The sequence below is a fragment of the Myiozetetes cayanensis genome, unplaced genomic scaffold (genome assembly GCF_022539395.1).
Source record: "Myiozetetes cayanensis isolate MyiCay16 unplaced genomic scaffold, myiCay2020 scf7, whole genome shotgun sequence".
Lineage (NCBI taxonomy): Eukaryota > Metazoa > Chordata > Aves > Passeriformes > Tyrannidae > Myiozetetes > Myiozetetes cayanensis.
The window spans coordinates 53,260,720-53,283,435 of NW_026087964.1; the positions used below are offsets into that span (position 1 = coordinate 53,260,720).

The window sequence follows — 22,716 nt, forward strand, 5'->3', positions numbered from 1 at the left end:
CAGCAGTTATGTCTCCCATTGGCTGTTTCTGTAACCTGAAGAGAAGCAGCATTTCCAGACCACAACTCACACTGTGGATGGGCAAAATCACCTTCTGAGGGTGTCCATGTTCCTCAACCAACCAGGACAACAAGGCTCTTCATGCAGGTTCCCTGGAAGACATGCATCCTCACTCAGTTGGAACCCATTTGTGATTGCCCTGGTCTAGGCTCCAGGTGGGGGACACAAGGACAGCCATAACAGCACTCAGCGCTGCACAATTTCCAGCTTCTCTTCAGCCTACACTGTTTAGTATCTGGAACATCTAATAATTGTTACTAATTGCATTTAACTGAAAACTGTAAAATAGATGTGAGGAATGCACAAATAAACTCTGGCACACCTGCAGCTTAGCTCCAGCTCTTCACTTGGGTTCAGTTTTACCACGCAAAGTTTGACCCATCTGTTATATCTGTGCTCCAATCAAGCTTTGCAAAATCCGTCAACCTGCAAGCCTTGGCAACAAAACCAGCCCAAGAGATGTAAGCGGCAATCTGAGAAGATACTCCCCAGGAATTAGATTTTGTAAACAAACATTTCAGCTAATTGCATTCTTGTTCTCAGTACAATGAAGGCCCCATTTAGCCAAAGCATTTGTCTACAGAGTTTAGTTTCTTCCATTTAATGAACGTTGATCCTGTCTTAGCCTCTGCTGGTATATCATCAGGATCAACATGAAATGCTAATGGAGAAAGATGCTTAATATCATTTCAAGTGTTTAAGTTACAACTGCAGCTATTAAAGCAAATCCATTTTACCTGTTCCTTCACTGGCTCCCCACTGAGACAGATTTAAAAGTTTCCGTGGGGAGAAGTGATTCATAATGACTACACAGATGAGAGAAAAAGCCTTTCACCATTAATTACAGCCAGCATTTTCCAAACCCAAGCTGGTCATTTTGCCGGCACAACACATAATTAGCAAGGCTCATTTTATTTTGTTGCCTTCACAGATTAGTTCACTTTGTAAAAAGCAAAGTAGCTGCCTCCAGCAGTAGGGATAACTATGCCGACTAGAGAGAAATATAAGGCTCTGTCATCTGCTTGTAGTCCATGGCAGAAAAATCCAACAGATCCCCCAGTTTTCAGTCCCCTTGCTGGTTCAATGCAGAAATTAGTGTTGCTTCCTGTGCCATGCCAAACATGAGACCCTGCAGTGCACCCGTGTAAGGTAATCACGGCAGTTCCGTGAATCTAGTCCTTGGCAGTGAGAAAAACTTCCTCAATTTAAAACTTTCCAACTGCTAAATCAAAGTGCAGGACATGCAAGAGCCAGAGCAGTGAGGAGGAGGAGGATGCTTCCTGCCCCTCATCCCTGTAGAGCAACTGTAGTGGGTCCAGCCCCAGTGGCATCCATAGTATCCTTGCAGTGTGTCACAGAAATAGGAGGAGGGGACGATGCATTCATCTGAACTTCACTTGCCTAGAGAAGTGAAATCTTTTCAGAAACCATCCGAATTTTAAAGCAGGACTGTTTCTTTCTTCCCATGGCTCAGTCCACCCCTCAATGTCTTTGAGGAAAAACTTCTGCAAAGCAGAGGCTTCTGGTAGATGTGCCTGACAGGATCCCAGTTTTGAACTAGGCACCCAAAATACTGGTTGAAGCCCCCAGTGCTTGTGAGGCAGAGCATGCTGCTAGCAGGTATCATCAGAAACACTAAAGTTATCCTCATGCAGATTTTAAAAGGCCACTATTTATGCATGTAAATTCTGAAGGGCATTAGCGGCATCACTGACACACACTGACAGCCAGCCCAGCTCCGGGAAGGGAATAAGCAGCAGCAACTGCCTGAATAATTGATGTGCTTTTACTCTGCCCCATGGCCCAGTTATTACATTGCTCACTCTCTTCAACTGCCTGTGGTTTCTAAATTAATTAGAAATCTTAATGTCATGGCCAGCCAGTTAAAAAAAAAAAAAAAAAAAAAAAAAGACACTGAGAACAAAAGAAGAGAGTGCTTCTCATGCCCTTGAGCCTTGGGATCTCTTCCTTCAGTCTGACCACGCAGGGAATAAAAGCACAGTCTCAATTTCTGAAGCACTGGACCCTGCTCACTGATATCAAAATCAGCACAGCATGAAACCCACTCAATCTGCAAAAAGCCCCCACTGCATGGGAGTGAACACCCCCATCAAGGTCACTGCTCCCATAAGTTGGGGCAAAGCCTCTCCTAGGGGCTGACTCATGAGCAGAGCAGCTACAGTCTCTTCAACAGAGTGAAAAACATCTGACACATCCCTAGCCCGGCCATTGCAACCCAGTCCTATGCAGCACCAAACAAAAGGATGGCGCTGCAGCTGGAGCAGTGAAAGAGCTCATGGTTGTTCTGCTCGTACAGCTGACAGAGTGAAATGACTCTGTGGGATCCCCTTCATGGGATTAAAAAAAACCAATTTGTGTGCAACCTGACCTCAGAGATCGATTACAACAACATGAGTGGCCATGTTTTTGCTACATATATACCTTTATCTGCTTACAGTATTGCTTATGTTTAAACTTTAAAAAAATATCTATAGCTATTAAGAGACCCAGAGGGAATAATTCTCGTGTTTGAGCCACACTGAAAAAGCATAGGTAGTTATGCTTCAAGGCCTTGTAAAGCACTTAGCCATGATGAATCTGGGGATGCTTTTAACCTTGCAAAAAGAAATACTGGGTTTTTTAAAATCTCTTTACAACAGTACCAAAAACATAAATAAACAGAGATTACTGAATTTGTAAAGATAATTTTAAATTGCACAGATAATTTAGACTAATATTTCACCTTCTTATAAAAGAGCAGTGAAATACCAGTGAAACTTAACAGTGTGTCACAGTCTTCCTCTCTGCCACCACATTATGTCATACTGTTACCTGTAAGATCCTGAGAGAGAGAAAGGTATAAACCACCACCTTTCCAATATCCCTCTTGGGAAATTCATTATTTTAAAGAAATCTGATTTTCCAGTCTTCACTTTTGACAAGGATGAGCTGACATACTCAGAGCACTCGAACTGTCTGACTCCCCACTGAAGTTATTCCCGTACATGGTAAGTGCCCAAACATGACAGGCCCACAGCAGTGATGGCAATCACCACAGCTGGTGATCGTGACAGAAAGCTTTACAGAGTTTTAAATGGCACTGTAAATCCAAATGGAAGTATCCAACAAAATGAATCCCATTTGTTAACACATGAAAGGTAGTTCACAACACTGTGAGCCGAAACTACAGAATGTGGTTATCTAAAAGTTTAATGCACTTTGACGATGCCTTTATTTGCACCAAGAGCTTTTTCCTCTGTCTGCTATATTTCCTCTCCTGTCGTAATTTTGCATTAAACTGATGCATGCAGAGAACACCATGAAAAGAAATACAGAAGGTTCCACACAAGTTGCAAGATTAGGCCCTTTCAGTGCTTTCCAACAGGCTTCTTGAGATGACACTTCCATTTGCAGGGCGGGAAGATGGACTTTCAGCAAATTGTAATGCTCATACATGAAGAAGGCAGAACTGTTCCACCCTGTGATTGGTTTGCATTTGTCATCTTGGCTTCATACTGCCTCTAAAACGCACGTGCTAATTATCGGCAGAATGGCACTGCAGATGTAGTGAACACAAGATGTCACTCACATGCATTTTTCAAACCCAAGCAGTGAAATGAAGCTCTTCGTAAAGATATGTCATGTGTTCTTACAGAAACTTTCCTGGCCCTGGCAACATTTGCTATCTCTCTCCCTCTTCCCATCCATGTTTTTAAATTTCACTATGTTTGCTTTCCTATACTCAAATGTACAGACCTTCACATTATATATAATCTTTTGCTCTTCATACTGTGGTATGTACATACATCTCTTCTCACTCTGAAGTTATTACATTAATTAATACAAAAATTTACTGAAAGGCTCAGCTCATGTAAACTCCTCTAGCTTAACCACAGTAACAGTGAAGTCCTACACAGGCTTTAAAGCAGAGGTGGGTCCCTGATTCCTCTTCTGTATCACCATACAGATGAAAGGATGCACCAGCTGAAGCAAGAGTGCCGCAACTCAACATGGCCTTGCCCTCCTTGTCCAGCTTTTACATCGCTTTTCTCTAGCAAAGAGCAAAGTGCAAAACCACCCAGGGTCCTATAGGGGCGTCCCCCCTTCAGCCTTGGAAAGAAGGCAGAAGGTGGTACAGGAGATGGCAGCAGTATGGAGCAGCACAGCTTTCCTCATTGCTTTTTGGAGCCTAGTCTTTCAAGACGCAGCCCCTGGCAAAGTGTCTCATGAAAGTTTGATGAACAGCATTTTGTTTAACACCAGCAACTGAGCCACGACCCTGTTGAGCTGCGTTGCCCAAACAAAATGTCACAACCCAAGAGGATCAAGAAACTCAATTGCAAGAGGCAGGCTTGCAGGCAGCACAGGAGCTCACAACCTCTGGAGCAGGGTGCACCACCCCACAAGTTACTCGGTCACTGAAACACGAGGAGGCTGCTGTAACACTGATGAACACCGAGCCTCCTTCGACACTTGCCCAGCACGCTGCAAGGCTGCACTAGGCAGCCTTGCAAAAAATACTCAGAAGTCCACAGCCCTTTTTCCACTGGCACATATAAACCATGATATTTTTTTTTCCCTCTTTTACCCTTTTCACTTCTACACGCACCAAAAAAACCCACAGAGTGCTCTTCCCTAACATTTGCTTCAGCAGTTTCATGCTCTGCTGCTTTTGTTCCCCTGTTCCCTTTACATAAAGGAATATTCTCAAAAACAACTGCACCTGCACAACTGAAAATACACAAAACCCATATGCAGAGACAGTGCTGTAGGCTCATGGAACGTGATCAGGTCTAAATATTTTAGCACAACAAACAAATGAGGAAATGAGGCTAGACTATATGGTCCGGCAATTACCTTTTCTTGTTCTTCAGGTGCTAGAAATCCACACGCTATTTTTTGCTGAGTACTGTATTCAACATTTCTGGAAAAAAAAAGAGAAAGAGAGACAAATTTTAAAATGTTTATGTTTACCTCTGAGGACTTATTAGGCACTCATGAACTTTCTGCTCTACATTCACCAGAGGATTCAGCGATGAACAACTGGCTTTGGTCAACAGATCTGATTTTGAGAAGTCTGTAAGAACTTTTAATCTCTATGAAACATATTTCTGTGTGGGAAGACAGTACTAAGACATAACCAACAATGGCTGGATGAAAAATCAGTGGTCAGTATCACTACCAATAATAAAAACCCTAAGGATACAACTAGTTATCAAGCACACATGCAAGTACATGAGTATCTCCACCATAACAGACTCCAATGTCTTCTGGATAAACTATTGTACACTAGAGGATTTATCAGAGATTTTTAGAAGTTGCTGCACCAGAATAATAAAGAAACATCTAGTTTGAAAAGAAGGTAAAAGAAATTATGATTGCAAGGATAATAATTCCTCTTCCTCAGCAGTTTACACCTTAAAATTCCTCTGTCCCTTTACATCTTCAGTATTTTCTTCTAATGATAGTGTTAAATGCTAAATGTAACATTAATTGACAAAACCATGAAATGGATGGATCCAGGTGAGCCTCCTGGAAATGTTGGTTTTATTAGGATTAATTACATATGAAAAATTGCTCCTCACAGTTGAGATTGCTACAGATGAAACTTCAGTGAGAATCAGCCTTGTCAGAGTCAGGCTGGGTGGTATAGGACTCCAGGACTTCATCCCATCCCAATGAAACATTTAGAAAACAAAATTAAAAACCCATGCAAGGAAAACAGCAATGGCTCCTCCTGTCTAAAACGTTACTTCCTAAATTAACTATAAGCCCAGCTCATTATCTGCAACCTGTGGGGGAGAACACAGGTCATTTAACTTGTAAGTAGTGTATTAAAATGAAAAAAAACTTTAAAGACTGACTGAAATTGGATGCAGTGTTAAACTGGGGCCAGTTATTTCAGTTGCAGCAGTGGGTCCCCAAGCTTTTCCCAGCTAGGGTTGTGGCACAGTTTTCACCCTGCTGCCATGGTCTCACACACTGGACCATCCTACACCTTAAAAAAGTTGCAGACAAAGAAATGGTCCTAGGGGTCCAGTTTCACATCTTAGCTAATCCAGAATGGTTTTACTTTAATCTTCAATGGCAAAAAAGGGAAGCTGCACCCCAACTCTAAGCCCTCCTTGACAGGTGCCCTGAGAGTATGAGAAGAAGGATGTTGAGGCATTGGTCCCTAACACATAATTCGTATTATTTACATACTGAAGAAGCAATTGCTTGCATTCAGTAACCTTGGAAGTCAGACGAGTAAATTAAAACTTAAAACAAGGCTTGAGAGTCCAGCATGCATGCTGCTTTTTGAGTGATTTCTCTGTAATAGGAAAGTATGGATGCTCTGGAGGAAAAAGGAGCCTATTCCAGGTTGCCTGTCAGCAAAATTGCCTCTGTAAGCAATAAACAGGTTTTGGATCACCTAAGAAATTTACAGGCAAACTCAGGGTAAGACCAGCTATTACTTCTCCCCGTACAAATGAAAAAGTCTCTATATGTAGAGACCATACCCATTTTCAGCCTTGGATTTTGATCACATATACACAGTTTCAGTAAGAAAAAACACTTTTACAAGTGTAGTGCAGACCAGGCAACACCTCATAAGGGCACCCATATACTTTATTTCTAGGAAAAATGCCACTTGTTTAGACTACGCTACTTGTGTTTTATAGCAAAATCTTCACTTGGTTCCAAGAAGCTTTTGGAGAATAATTCCCAAAAATATGATCAGAGCAGTACAGAGCAGAGAAATTGTAGTTTGCCTACTTTGAAGAAGTAATGTTTGTTACCTCATTACCTTACAATGGTTTTCTAAATGAAATTAAAACAAGATCTTTGTTTCATTTATGATACCTTACATTTAACTTCTGCTTGGAGCATAAAGGGCTAGAGATAGCACAACACACAGTGGTTTATGGCTCTTCTGTGTCATTTTAGGATTCAGCACATGCTCTCCTCCCAGCTCACCTTTATTTTATCATAATGTGAGTGTACTGACTGGTAAATTTTTCTTGCCTTCCCTTCCCAAATGCCAAATGTATAACCTTGAGTTGGCCTCTGCCATATGCTATTTCTATGCAGATTTCAAACGCAGATTGGGGAATTCTTGTTCTTATTAAAATAAGAAGGGAACTACACAGGCATTCCTGCAGAGCAAAGATCTTGCAAAATACTTGCTAGAGAGTCATTGCTCACTGCCAGTGGGTGCACTGCAGGAACTACTGGGATTTGGTGTTAGCCCTATAAGGGAGAATAAATACACTAAAGAAAGATACATTGTTTTACCATTGACTCCTGCTAATACAGCAGTACAACACCTGCCCCATGAGCAAGGGAATCTTGTTTTTATTTTCTTTTACTACTTTCCACACCACTCAACTAACTTGCCCCCCCTTCAAATCTACAGTACTTCTCAGAAGTATTTCTTTCTTCCCAAGTTCTTCCCGGGCCGTACTCTGCCTGGACAATTTGGTAAGTGCCTTCTCTCCCTTGCTTCATCCTATATGACCCTGGCTCTACCTGCCAAGATTACTCCTCAGTGAATAATGCAGATACTTCAACATAGCCCACCCTTACTAAAATGTCTTCTGGTGTTCATGTGGCTAAATACTTCTAAATCCTCTGCTATGGTGACTAATATATCCACCCAAGTAGGACAAGGGCATATTGTTCTGCATCATTAGATGCCACAAGAAGGGCAATTAATCTGCAAACTGGCATGCTGCTGCACCTTCATCCCAAACCAGAAGCTACTAATAAGGAGAGTAACAATAAACACATTCTGTTTGGCAACAGTAAAGGCTGGGAGGAGAATCCATCACGATGGGATGGCTCACCCTCAAGCAGCTGTCTTCACTACAAAAAGCCAAGCAATACAATTTCAGTTGTAAATGCTCACAACAAAGGGACCCACAAAAAAAGCATACAAAGTTTTAGGCAACCTTCTGAAAAAGCCTTGTTTGTTAAAATGTACCAAGCACCTCCGTTCTGACTCTATTGAAGCAGAGGAGTGAGCACCCAGCCTGGTGCTTTTGTGAAAACCCAGGTGGAGCAGCACTGCATTGCTCCCGGACATTACTGTCTCTGCATCAGCCTGATGAAACCAAATCAGCAACTTTCACCTACAGTGACTTAATTAACATGCACCCTACAGATTTTTCCAAATCCTCCACACTGCCATCCTCCATTACCAAGCTCTTTTGATGAAAGTGATTAAAGCTAACAATTATAATTTCTGTTAGAGATGCCCCTAGAGGCTTCAGCAAGGCTCAGACTTCATTGTTCACAGAACACAATGCAAAGAAATCTCTCTCCTGAAGAGCTCATCCTCCAAAAAGACAAGGAAATCAAGGAATAGCAGAAAGAAAGACACAGAGACAAAAAATTGTTGCTCAAGGTCAAACAGCAGGCCTCTGACAGAGCTAGAAGAAAACCATACTTCTCTAGAGCACTGAGTCTAGTCAGCACTGTGCTGACTCTCCAATCCTAAATTGTTCAACTAATACATTTTATTTACCAAGTGTCAAGAGCAGGTGAAATAGTTCAGTGTTACTTGCTGTTCCATTTTTTATCATATCTTCTTGTGGTGACTCTCCAAGCAGAGCTAACCATGACAGCGAAAGAGTTACTTTCCCTTCACCTTCTGGAGAAATGCTTCCCATACTTTTCCATGCAGATTACTGACAAATCAATCCCCTTCAATTTTTTTATTCTTCCATCAATGCTTTCAACAAAGAGTGATTGCTCAAGCACCCTTCTCAACCTTGCACTTCCAATTTTTTAAAGAATGGTCAATCTCAATATGCTTAATTATAATTGCAAATGGATCGTTTTATCTTGTACTCTCCTGTTTTAATGGGATTATGTACCGTCAAATCTCTACAGTAACATTTAAAGTAAAAATCTCCTACGTCATTCATATGTGTTTTAGGTATTTAAAACATTAATATGCAACCTGTGATATTACAAAAGGTTAGATTTCTAACTACCTGGCCCAGTTATGACACCATAAATCTGATTTAATTTTCACTGATTACTAGAAAAATCTTTCCAAGGCAGTATAACTGTAATTTGATAAAACTTCTTGACATGCAATTCATCAGTAAGAGAGTGGTTCTGTTGTGCTTTGTACAGCAACAGAACAAAGCATGAGTGTGCAAAGCAAGTGAAGCTTTTAGTCTTTGCAAACAACTTCAGTGCATAAAATATTAAAAGCACCGCTAAACTAATCTCTGGCAAGAACTGCAAGCAATTCACTACAACTCGTATTACGAATGCCTTTGGTTTACCATTTAAAAAACATTAGAGTCTACCATTATGGTTGTGTATCACAGTGCTGTACATTAACCTCTGTAATCTTCCAACATGGTGTATTGCAGTAACAGAAATTAGGCTATCTGGCAAAAAAAAGCTTAAAAAGACGCAATATTTAAAAAGAGCAGACAGAAAAGCTTCTCATTTCTTCCTGCCAAAGACAGCAGGAGAAAGTCCAGTCCTCTTTTCCTCAAAGCAAATGGTAAAATCCCATTAATTTCCCCTGGAACCGACAGATCCGCAGCATCTGGGAAAGGATTCAGTCTAAATACATCGCAGACATAACAGATGAATGATTTGGGGGAGAGGGGTCGCCTGCTCTCATTTTAACACTTCTGTGTAACAGGAACAGAGCAGGTCATTTCTGTAAGCTTGAAAATGCTTTGTGAGCTTTCAGTAGGATTTTCCCTTCAGCATTTTTTGCCTTCTGTCTCCATTTTATTCTTGTTCCTACGCTTAATGGCTTTCAAATCTGTTGAGCATACAAGATGCTTAAAGCCTACACTTGATATTTACTGTTGTAGAATCCACATGGATGAAGTATTGTTCCCCTACAATTAACAGGAAAACATTTACATTTCAAGTATTCTGGAACAATTATGTCTTCTCCACTAAGGAAACAAACTGGAAGCTAAATTTTCACTTACACATTATATGGAAGTTTTCGTAGCAAGACATCTATTTTAGGTACTGAAAAACAATCTTAATAAAATGCTCAGCATGTTTGCAAATTACTTTAATTTCCATGATGAAATTTGTCCACTCAGAAATACATCTAATAACTAAACCAGAAAGATGCATTTGGTTTTGTAACAGTTTTCAAAGATTTTGTTTTTCTCAGTGGGACAGGAAACTTCTAAAAATATGCAAAAAAAATGAGAAAGAAAAAGAAGAAAGAGAACATAGCCCAGCGCTAAGGCAGCAACACTCACCTAAGGCATGATGAAGTCATGCTCCTGCTGTGCATGATGCAGAACACACACTTAAACCTTGCCGCTTCCCCTACGAGGCCACTGGCATGCTGCTCTCCTTCCTGTATAACTACCTGGCTCCTTTCCCTCACCCTTCACTTCTAACATATCTGAAACTCCATCCAAACCCATATGCTTCTGTTAAATATATTGAGTTTGAGGAGAAAAAGGTCAGCTTCATTTTGTCTCAACCAGCCCTAGCTCCCAGCTGTCGGGACCAACGGGTGCTGGGGTTAAGCGAGATTTTTTGCGCCTGTCTTTGAAGCAGAAAGCTGCCATTATTTCAAGCTGGCATCCCAGGGTTTGTTTTTTTCCCAAGCAATATACTGGTTCCAAGTGGTTTCTGAAGCAAGCAACCAGGCAGTTATGTGAAGCCCAGGATCTGGTATTGGAAGATCCAGAGAGTTCCCTGCAACAGCAAGGCATTTAATGAGAGAGGAGGGGGGGGTCTGGAGTCCTGCCAAATCTAATCCTGGCTATACGTGCCACAGCTGGATTTCTTCAAGTAGGGGCTATTACACTGGCACACTGCTGACCAAAGTCTTCTGTTTCGTGTAAATTCTCTGCAAAGACCTTAGGAGATAAAACTGATTAATCCTAATTAAAATGAAAATCAAGGAAATGACACAGTCTGTTGAATCTACTTGATGAATCAAAAGCCTCCCTCATTTCTATGTTAATTGTCTTTTTACAAATGTGCAGCACTCTCATACGCGCAGAATAATGTTTTCATATTTTTCTTCACTTGGAACATTGCGGGACAGATGTTAGAAAGCAACCAGAGAGCCCTTCTGCATTATCAGGCCCCTGCAGAAGTGCCTAACTGAGTGCCGACTCCCTTCTCAGACTTCTCGTGGCTTTAATAAAAAAATCACATCCCGCAGCAATGCGACAGCCCAGACACTGAAGCCAGGGAAGGGCCGGCACCCGGCAGGACACAGCACCTTCCAAGCATGCCTCAAAGGTATGTAAGATGCCCCATTAGCATTCAGCAGGGAACATAACATAAGTTAAATTCAAACAACATAAACACACTGAATCCCTGCTCTCGATTTGCATGAGTCTGATAACACTTCCATGAAATTTCACTGCTCGAGTTTTTATCAAAAGCCTACTTGCACATAACACTGTATCGCAGTGTGGACATTTGGGAAAGCAATCAACCAGCAAAGACACTCCTGAAGTGCAAAAATGCAGAACAGACCCTTTCAAGGACAGTTCAACTTAGGATATGAGTGATTTAAAGAGGAATGAATCAGTACACTGCTAACACCAGCCAATTACGAGGTGGAATGCATAGGAGGGTCTCCTTCTCTATAGATACGTACATAACACATTAAAGAGATCCACATTCAATTTGTATCCAATGAAAATTGCATGTTGTCCAAACTTATGGGGGGAGCAAGGCTAACCTAAACTAAGTGCTAAAGGCACACTGGACAAAATCCAGAATCTGCTGCATTACTTGCTTAGACACCATTTATTGTGGTTACATTTTATTATACAGTAGTAAAAAATTACAAGGCAACATCCTGTGTTATTTCCCACTGGGATAAATGATACAGATGTACTATTAAACCTCAAAACCAGCACCAGTCTGCCAGGCTACATTCCATTTGTGTCTTTATAATGTGTCAATAGGCTGACATTTATGCCTTCTGATGGTAAAGCGAATTATGTTATAGACATTTAAATGTGCCATAAAATGCATAGCACTGCACAAACCTAGAACTCTTCCAATCTTTACCAAAACAACACACACATCAAAAAAAAAAAAATCCCACCAGACACCAGCATCAAAACTTGGGACATATTGGCTTCATTTTTTCCATGATAAGCCAAAGTTTTGAGGGATTTTTAAAAGGTTTCTATAACAAGGGGTTAATGTGACCTTTCTCTTGTGCATACATTCAACCCACAGTTAGTTTTCATTTTGGTTTGTAGATTTTCACCCTCTGCCAGAACATTTTTCTTTAAAATCTAAATAACTGGCTTCATGGTGGGTGACAGGACATGCCCAACCCTCAAGTTGAACCACAGGCCGTCATGCAAGCCTGTCCTGACACTTGCAGCCAAAAACAGGAGCTCCAAGGTGCCTATCCCAGCTTGGTACTGCTGTCAACCTCAGCTGAGGAGGTACTCATGAAGGTCCATCACAGCTTGCAGACCAAGGGCATCCTGAAATACACCAGCAAAGGGATAATCCTACGGGGATCTCACTGCGGGTCACAGACTATATGTGACCTAAGACATGATCTCAGCATGGTCACTGGTGCTGAGGGTTTGAGGGACATTTGAGGGACATTTGAAGTCCAATAATTCTGATTTAAAATGAGCTTTCTCTGCTTAGTCACCACCAGCTACTTTGAAAAGGCCAGCCTTCCGAGAAATCAAGACAAAACACTCATAGATTGGCTATTAAATGTCGTGCTTGCGGGAAATATCGAGATTAAAACACAGAGACTAGCACACAATGGTTATCTTAGCCCCATCATGGTCTCCCCTTAATGCCACCCCCCCAAAGTTTGTTAACGTGAAATGAGGCAACATTTCTTTCTAAGAAATGCGGGTGGTAGAACCAGACTAGGGAACACAGAAATTCAGCTTTGTTGTTAGATGGTCACAACTAAAAAGTCCATCCGTGGTCTAATTACAGGGGCTGCCTGGGCTAGGAGTATATTGGAATGACTGGAAGTGGTGGATGGGGATGCATAAATCAGCGAAGTATAACGGGTTGGTCTAAAACCAAAGAAGTGCCAATGTTCTTGTTGAAGTTTTACTCGCACGCATCAAATTCCTTAGTAATATAAAAGATATGCAGGCAAAAGCAAAGGAGGAGTTCAGAAATATGTAGCCTGCGAGGGTACGCTGGAAGGAGGGCTACATCTCCAGTTACTATCCCTCAAGCAACTGGTTTGAGAGAGGATAAGGAGAAGTTGCAAACATGCCAACTCCATAGTTTTCTGCAGGGATCACGTCTTGAAATGATTATGGTGGAAATAAGGGGCAGGGATATATCCAGGACTTGTTTAAAAAAAAGTTCTTAAAACAAACAAACAAACAAAAAACTCCCACCCCAAGTTTGAGGTATTTTTCCTCTGAGAACAACATTAGAGCTTTAATGCATTAGAAACGCAGCTGCATCACATATTGCACTAAGATTGCCCATGTTTAAGCTGAAGGCAGGAAAGTGCCAGGCTGAGCCACTTCGTTACAGTGCTTACCATCATAATAAGACAGAAAGTGGCTGCTACTCCACTCTGACAAGTTTTTAATTGCATCTAGAAATTACCTTCTACTTTAAATTTCATTCCGAAATTGTGTCTAATAGAGGCTGCTGAAGATGAGTGTGTCACACTTCTAAATAATTATTATTAAAGTGACACTAACATCTTGTCGCTGGAGTTTACACCACCTCAAGTGTCTTTCAAATAATGTCCTTGTCATTAAACTTAGCATCAGATGTGACTAAAATGCAAAATTATCCTGACCTTTTAATTCCAAGTGGCTCACCAGTCACGGTCCTCCTTCGTAAGGAGGCTCATCACCTTTTCTGTTTTGGTGACATTAGCAAACATCGTTCGAAGGACAGAAGAATACCTTCCCACATCAGAGCCTGATGAACACACATGCACAACCTCAGATGATATTCATATCCAACACTAAAGGTTATGAACAGGCTGCACTGTCTCAAGACAACATGGTCCAATCTACAAGTCCCAGGACAACCAGATTTTCAAGAGCATCTTCCATGACCTTTAAATGAGCTCATTCTATGAACTTTGCATCCTGTCAAGGAAAATACCACATGCAGTCCCAACACATTGAAAATCACCAACACTGCAGCACCAGCAAAGCATGGGCTTTGGAAATCCTGAGCCACTAGGATCTGAAGCCACCAGGGAAGCAGGGAATGCAGATACCCTCCTGAAATCAACTATCCAACAAGCTGCTATCCAAATTCAAAGAAACCCTCTAGGTAATGATGAAGATTTTAAAAAGGAGGTAAAGAAGCCTCCCGATCCTTCAGAAAATAATAACTTTCACAAAAGAAGAGGCTCCAAGGAAACTACACAGTCACACTCTGAAGTTTTCCTTTGCTTTTCTAAGGAGTGAAGTATCCCATACATTTTGAAGTACTCTAAATGCAGCTAAACTGGACATTAAAGAATCTCTGTAAAAAAAAATCTTATCAGTGTCTCCCCACACAGTTAGTATACAGTACTAGGATTCTTTTTCCTGAGACATGAAATATATATAAAACTGGCATATAAAGACATCTCTGGCTACAGTTATTTTGGAACTGACTTCAACCATCTTTGTTTTATTACCTCAGATAGCATGATGTCATCAGAAGCCTTTTAATGTCTTTTAAGACCTTCTGCAGTTATTCTTAAATTATTAGGTGTGAATATGTGCATGTGTGTGGTATTTCTTTATTTCTGCAACCATGTGATAAACTGCACTGCCACAAGATAAATTGCATTCAGTTTACAAATTTGACCTCCTCACTTGAACTCTGCCTGCTAATCCATTTCAGCTGGGACTATTTCTAATATGCCATACTTCCAAACAGCTTTCAAACAGCTGTAGGGGCTTTTTTTGTGTGTGTGTGTGTGTGTTTTAAAATGGATTTCACATTAAAAGTATTTTCTTCTTTGCACCAGAAAGTGGAATAGATTACAAGCAGAAAGACCCTGTCTTTCAACAGCTCCAGGATCAAGTGTCAGACACATCCTGAGCCAAAGCGGAACAAGAGCAGGGAACTTTTCTGATGTGGGGTGCTTGCACCTTTAATAGCGTCCCCAACAATACTTGCCACACACTTGCAGTCTCATTAAAATCCTCAGGAGCTCTCCTCCTCCAACAGCCTTCAGCAGTTTTAATGACGGTTTAGACACTCAAGCCTGGACCTCAAATATGTCACCCCATGTCATGCAGGTGAAGCATCACCCTACCATACAGGGCACTCCGTTAAAACAGGTGCTGTGCTACTCCCTGCTCAACTCCATGCAAGCAATTTGGATACTCCTCCTTTGCAGGAAAATTTCTGGACTTGAGAACAAATGCCTCAACTTGTGTGCTGTGATAGAAAAAGGGTAACTAATAATCAAATGAATTCTGGTTTTCCTGGAACAGGTGAACATATTTTAATTGTTGTAGATGTTAGTTTTCCAGAGGTAGCACAGAAACAGCTCTCACTAACAGACATTTTCTCTGTATGTTTGAGAAGTTCACCGCTTTTCAACAGCTTAACGTTTTTTGTTTGGTTGGTTTCGGGTTTTTTTACCTTCTAAATTCCCATGCTTGGTTTCATCCTAATTTTTTTTAAAAGGTAAACGATAAAGTTTTGTTTGCGGTTAGCCAGCATAAACAAATCATCTCTCAGCTACTCACCTCAATTTTTCACAGAAAGGACAAGAATAAGTTTTTTAATAACTTGCTTAAATATCCATGACAGAAGAGTCTTTCTGTTGCCAAGCTGCCACTCGCATTTGACACACCTGACCAAATAGCAAAACTGCTGCTTTCTTGGCGTCTTCTTGAATCCCGGGCAAGATGGATGCTCCTAATAGCACTTCTCTTTCCTTCAGCTGATGGGTACATTTACTAAGCAAAGCAACCAACTGCATAGTTTAAGCCTGCGCTTAACTCTTCACATGCTCTGAAATACCAGGATTCACCAGCACATGCAGCCACACCACCCTTAACACAGGGTGTAAACCTTAGCATTTCTGCTGCACAAGGAAAACAAGCCATCCCTCTTCTCAACTTCAAATACAACTGGGAAGTCTCAGAAGCATTCATAAAACTAATGTGGGTGAAAATTAAGGATGTGGTTAAGGGGACCTGCCAGACCAGGGTCTTGCTGTACTTTTCCAAAAGAAGTTTGATGGCATCAGATATATAAATATGACTGGCTTAAGCAATTAGACCTGCATTTGCTATAAACTCTGCAATCAAATATTCATTTCATTTTGCAATGTCATCAGTAGTCTGACACAAGTAAAAGCAAATTAAAAATGCAGGAAAGTATTCCAGGTAATCATATGCTTTTTCTTTAAGGAGCTAATTTACTTATTTAAATTACAGAGACATACTGAATGGGATGGCTGTGAGAAAAGCATACTGCAGGAACTGGCAGAGGCACTGGTTTTGGGTAAATCAGAGCTTTTGTGTGGTGGTCCTTGATAACAAAAGCACCAACCCACAGGGTGACTTTTTTTCCCCACTCTAAGCCCTCATTACAGATCCTTTCTGCTTCTAGAAAATGCACTCAGCTGGAGCCTGTAAGAACCTGACTATCTTCTAGGCATGCTGGTTATGCTGCTTTTGCCTGATATGCTTTCCACAAGTCACATAAATTATTAAGCCTTTCTGAATTTAAAAAAAAAAATAAAGGCATTAAGAAAAAGTGCACTTTTCTCGGGTACTTCTTTAGGAAGTTCTGCACATGGAAGTCTCAGTGGATACTACACTTTTATTCACAGTTGGCTTGGGTTTAAATATATAAGAGGAGTCATTGACTCTTAGTATGATGAGCACTGCTCAGGCTTTCCTTAACATGGAAAAGGACATCTTACTAATGGTTTGACCTGAAATTAAGAAAGCAGACCTTTAGTAATTAGAACAAAAAAATGCTTTAAATTTCCCTTCTTTTTGCATAAACCATTACAGAGGTCACTTGGCCAAAAAGCATCAGCTGCTGAAAGCCACAGAGAAATCTGTCTTCTGAATCTGTTTTCTGCTGAACACCATGGAGAAATCCCGTTCCTGCTGGTGCTTCTTCACTGATATGCAGAAGTATAAACGGAGATACAGTATCCAAAACATTTTACCAGAGCATGTTTTTAGGCTGAAAAAACATCAAATTAATTACAAAGGGAGACTGTAATTGTTTAAACAGTATAAAGACAAACAAAACAACAAAAGAAAAGAAAAAAAAGGTGCTGACCACTCAGCAGAACATTGAGAAGCAGCATATTTTAATACAATGTTAGATTTTTCAGTAGAAAACATTTGGTAGACTTAGGACTGAATACCACTTTCTTAATTTGACTGGAATTGGTGGTGAGTCACTAATGACCTAAACGAAAGAAGGATGGACAAACCCATCACAGCTCTCAGATGTCAACTGCTGCTTCACACCAGGTGGCTGGGGGGGGACCACGACAGCTGAAGTGAGAATCACCCTGAAAGGTAGTATGTACACATACCTGACCAGCATCACAAGTCATGTTCAACATCCTCAGATGGTAATTTATTAGGTATTTGCTGGCTTGGGTCCCCTAGAACACTTATCGAAGACATTCACACCTATTCCCACATCTGGAACAAGTGATTCCAGTAAGCACCACATCAGGGCAATAAAAGTGATAATTACTGGTCTGAACTGGGATACCAGCAATCCCTGATGGCTGATGTACACTTACCATGTTTATTTTGAATGGCTGTAAAAGGAACCACTGCCCACAGTGCTAAGCAAACTCCAAGCAGTGGGTGGTCGCAGATGAGAAACGTGAGAAGCTGCTTGCAGAAGCCCATCTCAAGCCCTTGCTCAGTGCTACCAACACAAGGACTTCTTTGTTAACACTTAATCTTCAGATCTCTAGATTTTACTTCTATCATTCACACTGCACAAGCAGAGAGAGCATGGCAAAAAATTTGAGCTTGCAGCGATAAACAAAATGTAGTATATAAACGAAGTTGCCAGGAAGATTCATTTTTGCTGAGCAGTATCAGATAAATAAATTATAAAGAACTGTAACTGCTACCTATTAAGAGACAGATTTATATGATAGCTAAAGCTTTCATAGTTTAGGAAAGAATGTCTAATAAAATGGCACAGCTGTGATTTAGTAAGGTGTTTAAATTCATCGTTACATATATTTCCCATTTCCAACTGGTCTTCGTTACCAAGTCATATATTGGCTTTGCCTGATATACGTATCCTTTTTTGCATATGTAATGAACTTATCAGCTTCCAGTCGAAAAAGCAATTTTAGAGCTATCTCCTCCTAAGGTTTGTGCTTAAATACGCTGAATGACTCATCCACTGTACTAATAGACACAGTGAATTCAACAAGGTGAAAAATGTTAAAGGGTGAGATTCTGCACAGCACAGTAGGATGAAGAGCACAAAGAAATTAAACTGAGAGGGCCTGTCTTACCCAGCAAGGATTACTGGAAGTGGGAAAAAACCCAACAAACCTCCTTATCTATTTTTATCATTTGCTACAACCTTACAGGTCCTTGCATGTCAGAACCCGATCAGGCAGGCAGCATCCTCGCTGCTACAAACACAGGTCAGGGCTTTGAGAAGGTAAATCCCCAGAAACATGGGTTGAGGTTCCCAAAATCCTCCCTAAAGTCTTCAGTCACCTGGATGAAGAGGCCAAAGCTCCCAAACCAGCTTTCAACATCCACAGAAGCCACTGGGGTCTTAGCTCAACCGAGATTTCCAAGGCTGTGTTTTAAAACCTAGCTTTGGGCAGCATTCCCCTGAATCCTGGCCCAGATTCTCCCATTTCCAGGCTGGAAGGGACTGATGGCTCAGCTGCTCTGGATTTCTGCATAACACTAACCAGAGGATTTCAGCTCACTGGTCCAGCCATAATGAGTGCAGTCACTGCTGGTCAGCCTGTGCCCCGCTCCAGAAAGCAAGAAATTAGCAGTAACTCCTGCTGCAACATTTTTAAGGTTAGGGGAGAACTATATCTACCTCTGATTAACCTTCTCAGTGCCATCATGCACGTTCTACTGCAGCCACAAAAGCAAAGGGATCTGCAGGATTTGGTGCTGCAGTTACACCACAGAACTGCATATGAAGACATGGCAGTTGAATAATGCAAGATTTCTTCCTTAATGAAATCTTTTTCCCATATTTTTCATAAATATTTAAATATTTCATGAATATTTAAAACCAGAAAAGCACTACAAATTTCTTTGTCCAGTTGCAATGTTTAGAAAATAAAACGCAAGCCATATTTCTACTGGATTTAATTCATGCTGAAGTTCAAGTGAACATTTAGGCAGCATTTATCATCTTCAGAGCACTGTGCAAGTGCAAGCTAATGCGTGATTTGTGGTCCTGCTCAGCACATCTGTGGCTCTCTAATTCCCCAGTATCTACATGGTTCAGCCTGATTTGAGCCTTGCATTCTGGTGAGCCAAGAGCCTCCCACCACCCAAGCACTGGCAAACTGCAAATATTTCAGATCAACAGCAGCTCTGGACACTAGGGAGTAAAATCCCAGTGTAGTTCATCTCTGTGTTTCATAGCAGTTCCTACCTCAGAGTCAATTCTAAGATTTAGTTAACACACCTCATAAAACACTATTCCATCCATCCAAATACCAAAGAAAAGCGGGGGGGAAAAAGGCAAAAAAATAAACATCTTACAGATATGATCTTCTGGAGCATTTTTGCAACTCCTCTTTTTTTTCCCAAATAGCAGAGGACTTATGCTTATCCTCAAAGATGCTTACAAGTCAGCTTTCCCTTTTAATCACAGCACTTCAGAAAGTAAATAATCTTAATTGTCTTGCACGTTGCTGACTACACCAACAGGAATACGCCAAGGGATATAGCCCAGAAAGGAGCTGGTACATCTCAAATCATCAGGAATGAATAAAACAGAGGCTATATTACAAAACAAAAACAAAACAAAACAAAACAAACAAAAAAAAAAAACCAAACCAAAAAAAAACCAAAACCAAAACAACAACAACAACAACAAAAAAAAAAAACCAAACAAACAAACAAAAAAAAAACAGAGGAAGAATTTAGTATCACTGCAACATCAGAAACATAGTTTCTGACATCTGGTCAAATATTTGTCTTTCATATGTATGTAGCATATAAACCTTTGTCCAATTGGGTACCCAATCCAGCGAGTTAAGATAGGAGGTTAGATCATAGAATCAACCACTTCTGACCCTAGAGAAAGACAACTGTATTCACATGAACTCTGTCAAGCCAAAGGAGACTCCTGCTTTTCTGAAAGCTGTAATGCTGGTGGTGTTTCCTATGGGACTTGAATTAGGGACTGGCATGGAAGGCAGGCAGGGCACATGCTCCTGTTCTAAGAAAAAGGGCAAAAGCAAAAATAATCTAAGGGTTGGAGAAACCATTTGATAGTCTTGTACTGCAATCAGAGCCATACTGCTCTGAAGTTGTCTTTGGGATTTTTGTTTAGCAGACTACTTTAACAGTGGAAAAGTCTGAAAGTGCTGCAAGGCTTCCAGATCTTTGAGGGCAACCAAGAATTTTGGCATTTTTGGTAGCAGGCAGGAAACCTTCTGAGTAACACCCTGTGTTCTTGAAAGTCATCACAGCAGGATTTCACACGGTTCCTGCAAATATCAACCCTCAGCAAGGAGTAGTAGCATGGACAGCTTTCCAGGAACTCCAAATGTCAAACTGGCCATTGTGACGTACAAGGGACATTGCTACTAGGTGCACTTTGTGGTCCTTCCTTCTGGCTAACCCAATGGTTTCATCTTCATATTTTCTAGGGAACAGAAGCTGAAGGCAGGCAACTTGGCTGAACACTCAAAAGGGAATATAAAACTCTCAGAATTTATTTGCAGACATCATACAGCAAAGCTCCTTTTTCTCCCATTTCCTCTCCAGACCTGCACCATACCTATGCATTCTCACCTGGCAAGATTGCTCAGGACCCTCTGAAGTCAAAAACAGAGACCCTCACAGGAAAGCAAAGTATATGATGGGATCTGTATCTATCAGTCAGCACTCTTCCTGCTGTCAAAGTAAAGAAAATTCAGAAACCCAAGCACTGGGGATAAAATTGCCATCTCTCACCTCTACAAGACATGGCAAGTAACACTTTGCTTCACAAGCACATGATGGCAGGATGCCTGCAAGGTGAGGCACAAGCATAGGCAAGAAACAAATTGACACCACATATCTCCAAACCAGCCCAAGTTGTATTCTACTAAAGGTTTAAAACACAACACCCACCTACAAACTAAGCTAATAAACCACTCCTTAAGAGAGGACAATAATGTCCTTTTGCACCTCTGTGCCACAGGAGAGGCTAGCAGAGATGGGACGCTTGGTAGTGGGTGCCAACAGGTCACCTTCCAGGAGGGGCCATCAGCCCTCCAAGATACCAAGACCTTTTAGACTCCTAGACTGGAAAAGATGAGGGTTTTTAGAGGGTTTGCTTTTGGTTAGTATTTCTGAAGCTGAGGCTCCTACTTGCTTGCTCTTTAGTCCACAAGTTGCTCCTAACTTCTTATTACCAGACTCTGGAGGAAAGACTAAGGGTGCACCGACCATTTCTACAGCACCATAATTTCCTAGGACGTTGTATCTCCTTGAAAAGAAGCAGCTGGCACTTGGCACAGAATAATGGAAAGTGAAGCACCCGTAGCAGGTACATACAGGCAGCAGCAGGGATTGCTGGCCCCACTCTAGCACTTTCAATACAAGGACAACTAGCTTCAGCCTATCATCTGTTTCCCTTGCTTAAGGGCAAAAATATGCTACACTGCATGATGAGGCCAAGGAGGAGGCTTTGATAGCTACATTATGCCTAAGCCTGGAAATGAGACAACACCGGGAACATATATGTAAGAGGGAGGACTGAGCACTTTAGGAGCTCTTCCCCTTTTCAATTCCTCCGCAATGAAAATATCTTCATAAATACTAGTAAGTCAGAAAAGAGAGAAAGCAGTGGGACCCCAAAACAGAGGCTTGCTTCCAAAGTCCACATGAACATTTTATACCTTTTAGCCATTTCATTTCCCAGGGAGGAAGAAATTCCTGGCATGGGGAGGCAGCAACACAGTGCTGCTGGAGCGGGGGAGACTGGATCTGCATAACTTCTGCGCTCTACTGGGAGGCAGCAACACAGCCCCGGCAAGCGGTGTGGAGCCAGTTTGCATCTGGAATGAAACACGCCTTCCTCCCCCAAGAGAGTCACCGTGGCAGGGTCAGCAGGCACTGCTCAGCCAGGCTTCCCTTCCTCTGCTGTGGCTGGAAGTCAGCCAGAGACAGCTTAAGGCTTTGGAGAAATCAAGAACCCCAAGTGCCAGATAATTTTTTTACACAGGTAAATAAGAGCAAAGTGCCTAGAGGTGATGCTTGGCCACTGGAGCTCATGGAGTCATGGCACAGGGCCGCTCCACTTACTCCAGCCAGGGAGTCCCTGCAGAAGGTTGGATGCTATTTTTGAATCCTGCAGGCAGCATCTCCTGTAGGCTGACAGCCGAATTCCTGAGGCAGGGAGCCTCACAAGGGACTCCACTGCAGGAAAATGAACTCAGCTGTGCTGAGGAAAAGCATATTCAGCAGAATACAGCAGGGCTGGGAGGCACACAGAGCTAGGCAGGCAGAGCTGGCAGCACCCAGC

The 22,716-nt window shown here is 41.5% G+C and overlaps 1 protein-coding gene across 19 annotated transcripts in view; it reads right to left on the minus strand.

Moving 5' to 3' along the window:
* ADGRL3 (adhesion G protein-coupled receptor L3) overlaps nt 1–22,716 on the minus strand; it is a 508,900-nt gene that overhangs the window by 413,156 nt on the left and 73,028 nt on the right. For all 19 annotated transcript variants that reach the window (XM_050337727.1, XM_050337726.1, XM_050337714.1 and 16 more), the window contains exon 2: nt 4,918–4,984. The gene's annotated coding sequence lies outside the window, so the exon portion shown is untranslated. The remainder of the gene's footprint in view (nt 1–4,917; nt 4,985–22,716) is intronic.